General features: G+C 41.0%; 1 protein-coding gene and 1 long non-coding RNA gene across 3 annotated transcripts in view; one reads left to right on the top strand and one right to left on the bottom strand.

Annotated features, from left to right (window-relative positions):
* The window catches only part of ank2b (ankyrin 2b, neuronal), a 250,031-nt gene that overhangs the window by 68,809 nt on the left and 166,132 nt on the right, over positions 1–15,090 (top strand). The gene's annotated exons all lie outside the window — the stretch shown is intronic.
* LOC116732200 (uncharacterized) lies at positions 739–13,191 on the bottom strand. The gene is made up of 3 exons (XR_004341732.1): positions 13,179–13,191; positions 10,513–10,519; positions 739–875 (listed from the first exon to the last, which is right to left on the bottom strand). It is a non-coding gene; the product is annotated as an uncharacterized LOC116732200 (long non-coding RNA).

Here is a 15,090-nt window from a genome sequence, read left to right on the forward strand (position 1 = left end):
CCTGCCACGAGAATTTAGCTGACCTTAATATTTCCTGTGTTTTATTTTGGTCATTATTGTTAAACTTAGTGTTGATGTCTGTATGACCGTATGACAGGGCACATTGGATTTGGTCCATGGCAGCCTTGCTTCTGTCAGACTTACCGAAGCCATTTACTACCAGTACCTAAACTAAACCATTACCAGTACTACCAGTACCTTAAACTTTATCATTATATCAAATACAAGAACACATACCCACCGACACACGCACACACACGCACCTCCGCATGCCCACGCACACACACACTGAGCTCATTAAGTGAGGAGAGGTTATAGTACAGGGCTAATGAAAGCCATGAGACCAGATTATCCAGCAGAGAACCTCTTGCCGCTGGCAACACACTTTTGTTGCTAGGCAACGGGTGGAGCACAATCTGTGTTAAAGAGAAATGGAGTATTTTGCTTCCTGAGAGTGTTGCTGTGTTGTCTAATCTGTATCTCCATGTTTGACCAGTTTAAGAAACCACAATGACATAACCCCTTCATGGTCAATTATTAAAATTACACAAGAGGGGATTGTTATGTCCCAACCCCTCTAAGGGACAAGGGTGTACAAAAAATGGATGGATGGATTGTTATGCCAGGAAATTGCAAACACCTTAGGAATATTGCTTTAGCATGTTTCCTAGTGAGCTACACAGTAGTGCAGTGTAGCTGCCTTGCAGCAAGAAGGTCCTGAGTTCGATTCCTGGCCCGGGGTCTTTCTGCATGGAGTCTGCATGGAGTATGCATGTTCTCCCTGTGCATGCGTGGGTTCTCTCCGAGTACTCCGGCTTCCTCCCACAGTCCAAAAACATGACTGTTAGGTCAATTGGTCTCTCCAAATCCCCCCCCTCTCATTGTTTGTCCTATCTGTCTCTGTGTTGCCCTGCGACAGACTGGCGACCTATCCAGGTGACCCGGCCTCTCGCCCGGAACATTCACTGGAGATAGGCACCAGCACCTCCCGACCCCTCTACGGACAAGGGTGTTAGAAAATGGATGGATGTTTTCTGGTCAGATTAATCTGTATTGGCCCATTGGGGCCCATCAGCCAACTGAGACAGCAACTATTGCTGCTGCTTTCTGTATTAGTAAGATGAAAGATGAAATGGCTAAGTCTCCACAGCAGTGGATTTAAATGTTAATGAATAACCAATCATCCCCCCCAGAGCGAGGGGCAAAACACCAAAAGCTGCGTGTAAAATCTGCATTTATACATTGCCCAACCCCCAACAGACCAGCTTCCCTCGTGCATGTCATTGTGTGATGCATTGTGTTTTAACGGTGCAGAGGAAAAGAGCATCACACATGAGAACATGTGACATAATCAGATTCTCACAGACGAAGCTCTTAATAAATGGGTTAATGATGGTGTTTTGCTGATGGTCAGCCTGCAAATTAATAGCTTCTCCTTGTCTGTTCTACATCCTAGAGAAAGCCCACCAACCCCCACAAGGACAGATATTTCCTCTAAGCAGGTCCCCACTCAGAGGCTGGAAGGATTTTTCTTTTTCCTGAGACATCTGTGGTTGGAGGAGCTGTGAAAGTTGCAAACAGGCAGAATCAAAACAATTACATTCCATTTATATAGTTGCATACAAAATACTTGGTAATTTTGTTTGTACTTTTAAATACAGTAGAAATATATCATCCAAATTTCTTGTCTTTTACCTACTTGTTATACATCTAATATATCAAGATCAAATTGTTTTTGTGCATTTATCTTTAAAGGGGTAATATTATGTAAAATAATTTTTTTAGCTTTACATCATGTTATAATGTTATTCCTTCATCATAAACAAACTTGGAGTGTTGCCTTGATTATTATTACTAAATGTTATGTTAAACACATAATTTTGTTAGCAGACAGAGTATTATGTCATTCACAATGATCTTACATTACTATATTTCCTAAAATGTGTGCACACAAAGTTAAAAATGACAACATTGTACTAATATTACATTTTATTTAAGAAAAACAGGCATAGATCTGAAAACATATCTGACTCCTTTTTGGCTGTCAGAACAACAGTCTCTTGTTCATGGAAGAACAGCATCCATGAGGTTAAGCCTGGTTCTGTATGAACCAAGGAAACAGTATGTGTTGGGGTAACCCAAGTTTGACTGGTTGGCGTCACTCTGGTTCCTCCCACTGTGATGCATAACGAAGAAACTTCTTGACAGTTTCACTGTAGTCCTCATCAGTCAGCTTTGGATCAAACTGCAGAGCAGCAGCTGAAAAACACAAAAATAAGAATGAGCAAGGAACTGGTTAGAAAGACAATAAAAACATTTGAAAAGTTTTGAAACACATTGAAATTTTAAATAATGTAATACTTATAGGTATGAGAACAAACACACGTATGGTTCCCCTTGTACACTCACTTAAATTAATAAGGTCACCAAAATTAATATTCATGAATATTTATCTTAATGTTAGTTGACATCAGTTCATAGCTGGTGAAGCACTGACTTAATCAGATTTACAAACATAGACACCTTGCATGTTATTTACATATGGGAATTCCACACATGACAACGCTACAGGGCGTTGTCATGCGTGTCATGCGTATAAAAGATTATACTTTTACATGTCATCCATAGCCGCGCTGCCGCGGTAGAATAATTCTGTTAACTCAATGAAACTTGGAAATGTAGGTATTATTAATTTAGTGCTATGCTTCACAGCTAAGGGAAAAACCAAAGTACATCTCGAAACCACTTCTGTCTCGCCCTTTGCGTCAGCCAAGCTACACACAGACTCGTTGCCATAGCAACTGTCAACAATGGCACTTTATGTTTCAGGATTCAACACCAAAAAACACTCAAATATTTCACACACAAATAACAGAACATTCAGTCTGTTGCAGTAGTATGGTTTTAGGGTTAATGTTTTATTAATTATATATTTTAAGTTTATTTGATAGGGACAGACACACAGACATAGACAATGTGAGCAGAACAGCGGCCCCATGTTTGCGTCATAGTGCAACAGCAACAGCTAATGTTCAGCACTTGTCTCTATCAATCAATCAATCAATCAAATTTTATTTGTATAGCACATTTCAGCAGCAAGGCATTTCAAAGTGCTTTATTTACATCATTACAAACACAGAAACACAATGCAACATAGAATCAATCATTAAGTCAAGTTCCATCAATAAATTTGTAATTGATTACGTTTCAAATACAATCCTAAACAGGTGGGTTTTTAGTTGAGATTTAAAAGAAGTCAGTGTTTCAGCTGTTTTACAGTTTTCTGGAAATTTGTTCCAAATTTGTGGTGCATAGATGCTGAAAGCTGCTTCTCCTCATTTGGTTCTGGTTCTGGGGATGCAGAGCAAACCGGAACCAGAAGACGTGAGAGGTCTGGAAGGTTGATACAACAACAGCAGGTCTTTAATGTATTGTGGTGCTAAGCAGTTCAGTGATTTGTAAACTAACAACAGTATTTTAAAGTCTATTCTTTGAGCTACAGGGAGCCGGTGTAGGGACTTTAAAACTGGTGTTATGTGCTCTATCTTCCTGGTTTTAGTGAGAACGCGAGCAGCAGCATTCTGGATCAGCTGCAGCTGTTTAATTGATTTGTTGGACAGACCTGTGAAGACGCTGTTGCAATAATCAATACGACTGAAGATGAACGCATGGATGAGTTTCTCTAGATCTGGCGGAGACATTAGTCCTTTAATCCTGGAAATGTTCTTCAGGTGATAGAAGGCCGACTTTGTGACTGTCTTTATGTGGCTCTGGAGGTTCAGGTCAGAGTCCATCACTACTCCCAGGTTTCGGGCCTGATCGCTGGTTTTCAGTTGTAATAACTGAAGCTGTGCATTGACTCTAGATCGTTCCTCTTTAGGTCCAAAAATAATAACTTCAGTTTTGTTTCTGTTCAGCTGGAGAAAGTTTTGGCACATCCACACATTTTTCTGCTCTAAGCATCTGTTCAGTGATTGGATGGGCTCTGAGTCACCTGGTGACATCGTAATGTAGAGCTCTGTGTCATCTGCGTAGCTAATATTATTTCCTGTTATAACCTGAGCTAGTACGAGCATATAAATATTGAATAAGAGGGGTCCTAGGATTGAACCTTAGGGTACCCCACATGTGACCTTTGACCTCTTTGATGAAAAGTTTTCAATTGAAACAAAGAAATCCCTGTTCTTTATGTAGGATTCAAACCAGTTAAGCACTGGACCGGAGAGTCCGACCCAACTCTCCAGTCGATTCAGTAATATGTCATGGTCAACAGTGTCAAAAGCTGCACTGAGGTCCAACAGAACCAGCACTGTGGTTCTCCCACAGTCCGTATTTATATGGATGTCATTGAACACTTTTACGAGGGCAGTCTCTGTGCTGTGGTGAGCACGAAAACCAGACTGGAAGGAGTCAAAGCGGTTGGTTATAGTTAGGAAGCTAGTTAATTGTTTACACACAGCTTTTTCAATAACTTTGCTGATGAATGGGAGGTTGGAGATCGGCCTGTAATTCTGCATTAGTGATTTGTCCAGATTGTTCTTTTTTATAAGTGGTTTGATTACTGCTGTTTTCAAAGCCTGGGGGAAACGCCTGATGAGAGCGATGAGTTTACTATTTGGATCAGATCAGTAGCAATAACAGGCAGGACTTTCTTAAAGAAATGTGTGGGTAAAACATCCAGACAGCAGGAACTGGAGCTTAGTTGACTTATAATTTCCTGTAGGGTTTTATAATTAAGTAGTTGAAATTGGGTCATTTTTCCTGTATTTGTTTTGTTTGGGCACAGCATTGGTACTGACTTTATAGTGGATGCACAGATTAATGCTCTGATTTTTTGAATTTTCTCTGAAAAGAAGCTGGAAAACTGGTTGCAGGCGGCAGTACATTGGAATTCAGGTGGTAACGTCACAGGAGGGTTTGTGATTCTGTCAACTGTTGCAAATAAAGCTCGAGCATTGTTAATGTTTTTGTTTTTATGACATCTGCAAAGAAAGCCTCTCTTGCATGTTTTAGTGCTAAATGATAGTTACGTAGTCTTTCTTTATAGATGTCACAATGAACGTGGAGTTGAGTTTTACGCCATTTTCGTTCTGCCCTACGGCAGAGTTGTCTTGCAGATCTAACTGTTTGTGCATTTCTCCATGGAGATTTCTTTTTACCAGACACAACCTTCATTTCAATTGCGGCAATGGAATCAATAATATCTGAAACTTTAGACTGAAAATCATTTACCAACTTATCTACGTCATTACAGCTTAAGGGTGAGGAAGAAGAGTAGATTTGATTAAAAGTTTCTGCTGTGTTTTCTGTGAGAGAACGTTTTGTGATGGTTACTGTTCGTCCAAGTGGGTTAAAAGATAAAGAACTTTCAAAGATAACAGGAAGTGATCCGACAGGGCGACATCAGTTACAGAGAGATTGGAAATATTCACACCCTTACTGATAACCAGGTCCAGTGTGTGTCCTTTAGTGTGTGTTGCTTGGTTGACATGTTGTGTTAGACCAAAAGTCTCTAAAATATTAGCGAGCTTTTATGCCCCTCTGTCTTGGGGGTTGTCAACATGAATGTTGAAATCACCGACAATTATTAAACAATCATAATCAATACATATGAGAGATAGAAGTTCATTCAAGTCAGTAAAGAAATTTTCCACAAAAGTTGGAGTTTTGTATAGAGTTACTGCCAAAGTTCGTTTGTGGCCTTTAACCTCAATTCCAAGATACTCAAAAGAGGTGAAGTGACCCAAAGAGATTTTACTACTATTTACGGTATTCTTAACTATTGAAGCCACGCCTCCTCCTTTTTTGTGTTTTCTATTCTCACTGAAGAAATTGTAGTTAGGAGGCGCTGATTCAATTAGTACGACTGGTTCATTATTGTCATTCAACCATGTTTCTGTCAGAAACATAACATCGATATTATGCTCAGTGATGAAATCATTAATTAATAGAGCTTTAGCACAGAGAGATCTTGTATTTAAAGGAGCTAGTTTAAGTGACTTGGAGGCCAAGAGTTCTTCAGTCTGGGGTTCCTTTAGGCAGGGGAACAGTCTGATGTTTGAATTAGGTCCCCTGTATTTTATGTTTCTGTTTCTTGTAAATTTTCTTGTAGTGATCCGGACAGGTAATGTCCTGTTCTGCAGTGCCGAGGGGCCAGACACATTCTGGAGCAAGAAGGGTGTAAAGATAAAATCTGGACCCCGGCCTCAGACCTCAGAAACGCAGAGTGATGGATCCTCTGGGACGTTAGAGCCAGGTGGCTTAAATGAAGTGAGGTCTGCTACGTGAGCGCTAAGGAGAGATGTTCCAAGTACAACCTGTTGATTCATTCCTTCTGTAAATTTAAGAAACTCTGGTCCAGAAGACATTTCTCCATGTGTATCTTGTGAATCCTGTGAATGAGTGGGTGAGCAGAGAGGGAAGGGAGAAGGAGGAAGGGAACCAGTCGCTCCATCTCCAGTCGATGTTATATCAGCTGCTTTTGAAACTGTTTGTTCCTGATAAGCAGAGGGTTTCTTCCTAGTCAGAAATCCTTGAGCCTGTTCTTCTGAAGCGATGATCACGTTGTTGTCCTTGTTGATAAAGTGAAAAAGATTTGCAGTGAGCAGCTTTATCCCATGTTTATTAAGATTGCGTCCGCCTCTTTAAAAAAGGTGAAAGCGCTGCCAGTAGATCCAGAGGTTATCGATGAAGGTCACTGAGCTGGCAGAGCAGCTTTTAATCAGCCATTTGTTTATCATGTCCAGCCTGGAGTGTTTTTCGTCTCCCCATTGAGGTGATGGAATTGGACCACTGAGAAATAACTTCATTTTTAACCTTCCCATAGTGTTCAGAAGAATATTAAAGTCCTTTTCCAGAATCTCAGATTTCTGTTTTGCCAGATCGTTGGCTCCAACATGCACAACTAAGGACTCAATATCTGACTGATCAGTGGTTAGAGAGAGAACTTTACGAGTTAAATCAGATACAGTGTCACCAGGAAAAGAAATCACTCTCATTTTCTTGGGATTGCAAACGTGACTGATTCCATTTACTGCCTCATCTCCAACAATAAGCACTCTTGGCATACCTTTCGTTTTCCTGGTAGCCGCTTTGTCCTTTGGGGCTTTGGGGGGTGGATGTGTTAGACTTGCCTCATTGTTGATGTTTGAAAGCGAGGTTTCACTCAGAGGCTCAGGCTGGAGTACAGAAAATCTGTTTTTCAGTGGGATTCCCACAGAGTCAGAATGTTTTGAGGCCTGGGCTGGTCGCTCTGTCCTTGGGAGCGGGGTCGGTGGAACCGTTTTGGTTGCAGCTGCTTGTTTGTTTCTCTTTGGTGGAGCAGGTGTTGAGGTTGAAGGTGGGTTTCGGCTCAGAGCCGGCCACGCTGATTTGTCCAGGTGAGGGGTTCTCCCTGTCAGTCGCCTCATCGGATCTGTGGTGTGAGACTTTTGCTTTGGCTTGGCACCCAGAGCGTTCCAGGGTGAGCTGCTTGATGCGAGGCGTACAACCTCTCTGTTGATTTGAGGAAGAGTTGTCTGATTTCCACAGTTAGCGTTGATTTCAAAGTTCACCTCCAGCTGTTTGATCTTCATTTCTATAGACTGAAGTCGTTATATAATACTGCTAATGTCCTTGGGGTCGGCTGGAGGCATTTTGTCCTGGTACAACTTGGAGATGAAGAAAAGTAAGGTAAAAATAAAAGTAAGAAAATCCCCCAGTCCTTAGGTTTGTAGTAATCCAGTTATAATGTTGAAAATGTGAATATAACTATAAAAACTGTCACTTTAAAAATAGCTCATGCAAAGTTATCAGTAAAGACGGGAGAGAGCAGGACAAGCTCTTCCTCCTTCAGCTGCCAGCGCTATACTATCTTAATGGGCTTTTAAAAAGTACCTCTAAAGAATTTAAGTGATAATCATTGAAAATAGCACAACATATTTTTGACGATATCTACAAACAAACAGTGAAACATAAAATATCAAAAATGGATTCAGTTCTGTTTTTGACATAACTAGAGTTTTGTTTGTTTTTTAAACGTATTAAAACTGATTACAGACTTTAAATCAACAGGAAGTGAGTTCTAAACTACAGATCCTCTCATGGACAGAGCACTTTGAGAAAAAGTGGTCCTTACAATTTCTATCTAAAGTTGCTCTAGTAGATCTGCTGTTGCCCTGCAGCTGTCAGGAATTGAGTTTTCTGTGTATTTATTTTGAGTTTCTGTGTCTCAGAGTCTCCGTGTTGTCCTGTCTTCCCCTTGATTGTTCCCAGATGTGTCTCGTTTCCATTACCCTTTGTGTATTTAACCCCACCTGTGTTCTTTGTTCCTCGTCGGGTCCTAGTTGTTTGTATGAGTCAATGCATTCTTGTTCATTCGTGTAGCCAGTTGCTGCCTGTGTTGAGCCCTGGTCTTCCGCTCAGTAGTGCTGCCTGGCCTTTTGGACTGTTTTTGTGGACTGTTCATTATTAAACATCTTCTTTTCATTTTCAACCTGGGTCTGCTGCGTCTGCCTCACCATCTCACCGCACCGCTTTATGACAGCAGCCTGTTTATGCAGTCGCTTAATGGTGTAGGTGCATATCCATTTAAACACTAAAAAAATAAATTTTAAAAATTATAATTTATAAATTCAGGAAAGTCCAAAATGCCAAATTTAGCCAAAATGTGACAATGATGGAATGTGATTGGCCTTTGATATAAAACTTTTAAAGCCCGATTATAGAGACTTGCTAATGGTTTGAGTATAGTTTGAGTAGTCTGAGACCAGACAGTAGCTCAATAGGAAAAATGTGATGATCATTGAGTTCAAAAACATCTCTGCACAGTAAAGTGTTAGACAATTCCTAATAATTTTATATTTGATCTAACAGTTTTGCTGATTTTATCAACATGGCTCCTAAAATTTAACTGAGCATCCAGAATTATTCTTAGATTTTTCTTGTGATACTTGCTCAATTGGGGCCCCATTGATCTGGATATTCAAGGACTGTAATGACATTGTCTTGATTGAAAAGCAAATGCACTTTGTTTTCTTTGTATTGAGAGTTAAGCAAGAATCCTTTAGCCATGATGATAATCGCTGCAGGCTGTTCTGAAGTTTTTCACTGACTACAATACTGCTGTTGTCCAATGTGTAAACAACGGTGTCATCAGTATACACTTGCGGGTTAACTTCAGGACAAATTTCAGGAAGACTGTTAAACTAAAAAGGACCGGACCTAAGATAGTTCCTTGTGGAATCCCTGTTACTGTTTTGCAGAAGACAGATTTACTATTATTAATAACACATTGTTCATAATCTTTCAAAAATGATTGAAACCAAGACAATGACCGTTCTGAAAAATTAAATGATGAAAACCTTGAGATCAGTAAATTGTGATTCACAGTTTCAAAAGCCTTTTCAGGTCAAAGAAAACTGCACCAGTGATTTGTCCTGTCAAATGATTATTTAACCTTTTCAAGCAGCAGACTTATAGCAGTCTCTGTGGAATGATTATGTCTGAAGCCAAACTGAAGAGGATGCAGAAGATTGTTACTTTCTAAATACAATAGTAGTTGTTCTAGAATAATTTTCTCCAGCACTTTTGACATGACCGGATCGAGAGTTATTGGCCTGTAGTAACTGATTTCATGGGGACTTCTTGTTTTAAAAATCGGTTTCACCAAAGCTTTTATCCACGCATCGGGAAATTGCCCTGTTCTGATGGAAATATTAACTACGTGAGTTAATGGTTCTACTAAAATATTGCTGTATTTTTTAAAAAACATAGCGTCTAAATTATACATATCCTTTTTGTAAGAATTTCTTAAGTTATTGATAGCGTTTGAAAGTCAGAGTAATGAATTTCCTTTATCTCAAACAAATCAGAAAACATTTTGGTTGGTTTTATACCATGTATATCCATTGGAGCTGGTAGAAACTTTGATGCCAAGTCTTCAACTGAAGAGAGGAAAAAATCATTAAACATTGTTGCTAGCTGAGCAGGATCAGTTATGATTTTTCCTGCTACCGCAAGTTCATATTTGTAATTAGTGCATGCATTGGGATCCAGTAAACTGTTTAACTGTTTCCAGATCGTCTTACCATTCCCTCCTGCTTGTGACAAAACATTTATGTAGTATTTAGCTTTAGATTTGTACATTTCTTTAACTGCTCTGTTCCTCAGACCTTTAAAAAACAGCAAACCTGTGGTCCTTTTGTTTTTAAGAAAATATTTTAGAGCATAGTCTCTCTTTTTCATTAACTGCCGAATGTCATCCGATACCCAGGGCAGCTGTATTTTTCTCCGTCCCTTCATTTGAGTTTTTAGAAACTTATTCATAGTACTACAAACATTGAGAATATATGGGTAGGTCACAAGGAAAGACCTGAGGGAGAGGCAACAGGAATATATTACTAGAAGCAACTTCAGAGAAAACACAGAGAGTAAACTCAGAGGGTGCAGAGTACCATTACTGGCAAACACTCAGGCGTCGAAGTGCTGGAAGTCTGCTCCTCATATACTCCTAGATGATGGGTGATTGATCACAGGTGCGCTGACCTCAGTCAGAGGTGTTGCTCTAGTCACCATCTAGTGGATTAAAAGGGAAGCAGCAGGCAACAAAAATCCCCACATAGAACCAAAATCCCTGATCCCAACAGTGAGTCCGATGGACATTAGATGATATGTGAAAACAACATGAATGTTTATTCAGCATTTCATACAAGGAATATTAACAGAAATAATAAGATAAGATAAATCTTTATTGTCATTGTCACAAGGACAATGAAATTCAAAAGGTGCCATCAGTCAGTGCACATGCCCAAAAACAAACAATAACTGTCTCACAATTCACACACAACGCAAGAATCAACAAACAACTGGCAAAAAAAACAAAACAAAAAAACCCAAAAACCAATAAATAAGAACAGCCACATTCTCACATACATCATTTATGATGATTAATGGTTGTTTTTGATTGCATTTAGTTTTGTTATTGCTATCGGGTAGAAACTGTCTCTGAGACGGTTGGTTCTTGTTCTGATTGCTCTGTATCTTCTGCCTGAAGGCAGCAGTGTGAACAGAGAATGTCCGGGGTGAGAAGTGTCCTTTGTGATGTGTTGTGCTTTTCTTAGACAGCGGTCGCTGTGCAGGTCCTCCAGTGAGGGGAGAGGGCAGCCAATGATTTTTTGGGCTGTATTCACAACCCTTTGGAGAGCTTTCCTTTGAGCCGTAGTGCTGCTGTTATACCATACGCAGATACAGTAGGTCAGTATGCTCTCTATGGAGCACTTGTAGAAGGACACCAGCAGCTTCTCCTTGATGTTGTTCCTCCTGAGAACCCTCAGGAAGTACAGTCTTTGCTAGGCCTTTTTTATCAGCTTGAAGGTGTTCATGTTCCATGTGAGGCCCTGCTCAATGTGGACCCCCAGGAAACGGAAATCAGCTACCCTCTCCACACATTTTCCCCCAATGGTTAGTGGTGTAATGTCCGTTTTATTCCTCCTGTAATCTATTATGAGTTCTTTTGTCTTTGAGTTGTTGAGGAGCAGATTGTTCTCCCTGCACCACACCAACAGCCGCTCCACCTCACCCCTGTAGGCGGACTCGTCGCCTCCTGAGATGAGCCCCACCACTGTGGTGTCATCAGCAAACTTGATGATGGTGTTGCTGTGGTGGGCAGAGGTGCAGTCGTATGTGTACAGACAATAGAGCAGGGGGCTCAGCACACAGCCCTGTGGAGAGCCAGTACTAAGGCTGAGGGCAGTGGATGTATGTTTTCCCACCCTAACTCTCTGCTGTCGGTTGGTCAGTAAGCTCAGAATCCACATGCAGGTGGAGTGAGGGAGGCCCAGGTCCCCCAATTTGTCCACCAGTCTGTGAGGGAGGATGGTATTAAAAGCAGAGCTGTAGTCTACAAAGAGCATCCGCACATAGCTCCCCTGCTGCTCCAGATGTGACAGAGCAGCATGGAGGGCCGTGATCACAGCGTCCTCTGTGGATCTGTTGGCTCTGTAGGCGAACTGGTGGTGGTCAAAGCCAGGAGGGAGAAGTGCTGTGATGTGACCCCGGACCAGTTTTTCAAAACACTTCGTCACCACAGGGGTTAGTGCCACTGGCCGGTAGTCGTTGAGGCAAGAGATGTGAGGTTTCTTGGGTATGGGGACTATGGTGGAAGATTTCAGGCAGGATGGGACTGTAGACAGGGCTAGGGACTGGTTGAAGATCCTGGTGAAGACTCCAGCCAGCTGATCGGCGCAGTCTTTTAGGACACGTCCAGGGACGCCATCAGGTCCAGCAGCCTTCCTTGGGTTGACAGCCCGCAGTGTGCGCCTCACCTCGTGCTCCTCTACAGCGAGGGGTGTGGTGTTGTGGGTCGCTTGGTGTAGTGTGGCTGCCTCTGTTGGCTTCACCTCAAAGCGGGCAAAGAAGAGGTTCAGCTCCTCTGCCAGCGTGGCGTCGCCTTCCGCAGCTGCGAGGTTGGTCCTGTAGTTGGTGAGATGCTGGATTCCCTGCCACACCTGCCTGCTGTTGTTGCTGTCAAGGTAGCCCTCTATCCTCCTCAGTCAACTGGGAAGCAAGCATGTTGAATGCAGTCTGGCACCAAATGAGAGATATTTTTTTCTGGCAAAGGACACTTCAACATCCGTCCAGAGACTCCTGGTATTTAGTATTTGGGAAAATGAGTTCATGTTTCTTCTTTTTTCATTTGCTTATCTAAACTTGTCCTTCACATTTTAAATTCTATAAATAAGGAATTTCAATATGGACATTTTGATTTGTTTTATATATTTTGTGCTTTAGCTTCTTTTTTCTGTTTTGTCTGATTACACCTGTTGACCGGAACCTGTGAACAGTCTAGCAGAGCTTTGTTTTCTATGTGATAAGTTCGGTGTAATACATGTTGCATTTCAGTTTTGATGCTCTTCCAGGATCTAACAAAGACAGTTAATGCACAGTTGGGCCACCAATAACTCTGATTCTGACTGAACTGCTTTATCAATTTAACAGAGCTGATCTCAAATCTTTTTTCTATGTTTTCTTGCTGGTAAGTTCACATGGATGTAGGAGGAGTTCACTCTCATGTTTGTTGGCACAGCTGATCAGGTCCTGCTACAGGATGCATCTGCACTTGTGACTGAAACACTAGGATAAGCATACAGCTAAGTAGCAATGCAGGTGTGTGCATGCGTGTGTGGGGGGGGGGTGCACACATGTGTGTGTGAGACTACACCTCAGTACTTGTTGAGTAAACATCCTCAAGGTCAGTCATTGAAATGACTTGTGTTGCTTCTGTTTATCCTCCTATACATGGTGAGCAGAGACATTTAGAAATGTTATATTTGCCTTGCATATTGGACAAATGGACTTTATTCAAACAATCACCAACCCAGCACAGAACCAGTTTGGTTCAGGAGTTGTGGTTATGATATAGGGCAGGGGTCGGCAACCAATGGCTCCGGAGCCACGTGTGGCTCTTTCATCCTTCTGTTGTGGCTCCCAGTGATTTTGGGAAATAGAATATTTTATTAAAATTAAATCATTAAAAAATTATAAATTAAAATCATTTTAAAATAAATGTCTAAATCTGAAGATTATGGTAAACTTGTAACATTAAAACAAAAGTTTTGAACATTTTTAGCACCCAAAATATACGTCATGTCCGCCGATGTGCGACAGGCATTCCTGGCGAACCCCACATGTCTGGCAGACCGCATTTTTTTAGCGCATTGATTTATTGACTTTTTGATCCTTGCCTGGAAGATACATCATGAATAAATCCAAGAAAAGGAAACATTCTGAAGATGGCAGAACATTTAATGCTACGTGGACAGATCATTTTGCTTTCACCGCTGATGAAACTGGTTCACCAGTCTGCTTAATATGTGGCGAAAGACTGACAAACAACAAGAAGTCAAATGTTGAAAGACATTTCAAGAGCAAACACTCTGTCTTTGCTAAAAAATATCCCGAGGGAGAGGAGAGAAAAAAGGCCGTTTCGGAGCTGATGCGAAAGGCTGAAGCGTACGGAGCCCCCTAGGGGACATGGGGGATTTTTTTTCTTTTGTGCCGCTCCATCTTAGCCTTAACCTTAACAGACATAAACATGCAGTAAAAAATAAATCGATTTTCAATCAGTGTTTTGCACCAAACAGTTAATAATAATAAACAAGTTTTCACTGAGGCTCTGTAAGAACCATATGAATAAAATAAGTAATTATTGATATGACAGGAGCAGACGGCTTTGACACTTAGGTGTGTCGACGTGGGAGTGACGTCACCAGGTATGAATGGGAAGGATACTGGCTTTGTGTGTATGAGGAAGCGGTGAGCGGGGCGGTCAGTCCTTGCAAAGTTTGGAGCATGATCATCAAAATGGAATAAATCGATAATTGTGACAGAACAAAGAAAAGGTTTGGAGTTGATTGATACACGGACAGATGAGATTCCCCGAGTTAACCCAGTGCGGCCCTTTACCATCATTAGTTTGTCGTGTTTTTAATAATAAAAACTTGTTAATAGTAAAAACTGTTTGGTGCAAAACACTGATTGAAAATTGATTATTTTTCCCTGCATGTTTATGTCTGTTAAGGCTAAGATGGAGCGGCACTGAAAGCAGCTCTTTAAACCATTCAGACTACGAACACAACAGAGACACAATCAAAACTGTCAGATGATTTATTACCCGCGATAATAACTCAGAAATAGTCCAAATTATAACGTATTTTTATTTCTTTCCTACTTACGGAAAGTTTCTGTTTATATCGTAGGTTTGTGGTGCCTTTCTATCCTAAAGAAAGATATAAAACTTCAGATATTTCACAAAAACATACTAACATTCATGGAAAAACCTCACATAACCTTATATTAAAGCATAAAGTACGGCGCCCACCGTAAGAAAGGCTTACAGTATTCAATTATGCTGCATAACTGACCAGTACAGTATTGCGAGGGAACGCAAAAGTTTTGCGAGGGAACGCAAAAGAAAAAACTTCCCCATGTCCCCTAGAGGGCTCCGTACCGTACTACGGGACACAGAAGCAGACTGCGCATTTTTTGGTTTGCTTGGTTCGTTCAGTGCCGGTGGATAATATTTGGATAAGTTTTGATTTTTATCTCCTGAAT

The sequence above is a fragment of the Xiphophorus hellerii genome, chromosome 14 (assembly GCF_003331165.1).
Source record: "Xiphophorus hellerii strain 12219 chromosome 14, Xiphophorus_hellerii-4.1, whole genome shotgun sequence".
Lineage (NCBI taxonomy): Eukaryota > Metazoa > Chordata > Actinopteri > Cyprinodontiformes > Poeciliidae > Xiphophorus > Xiphophorus hellerii.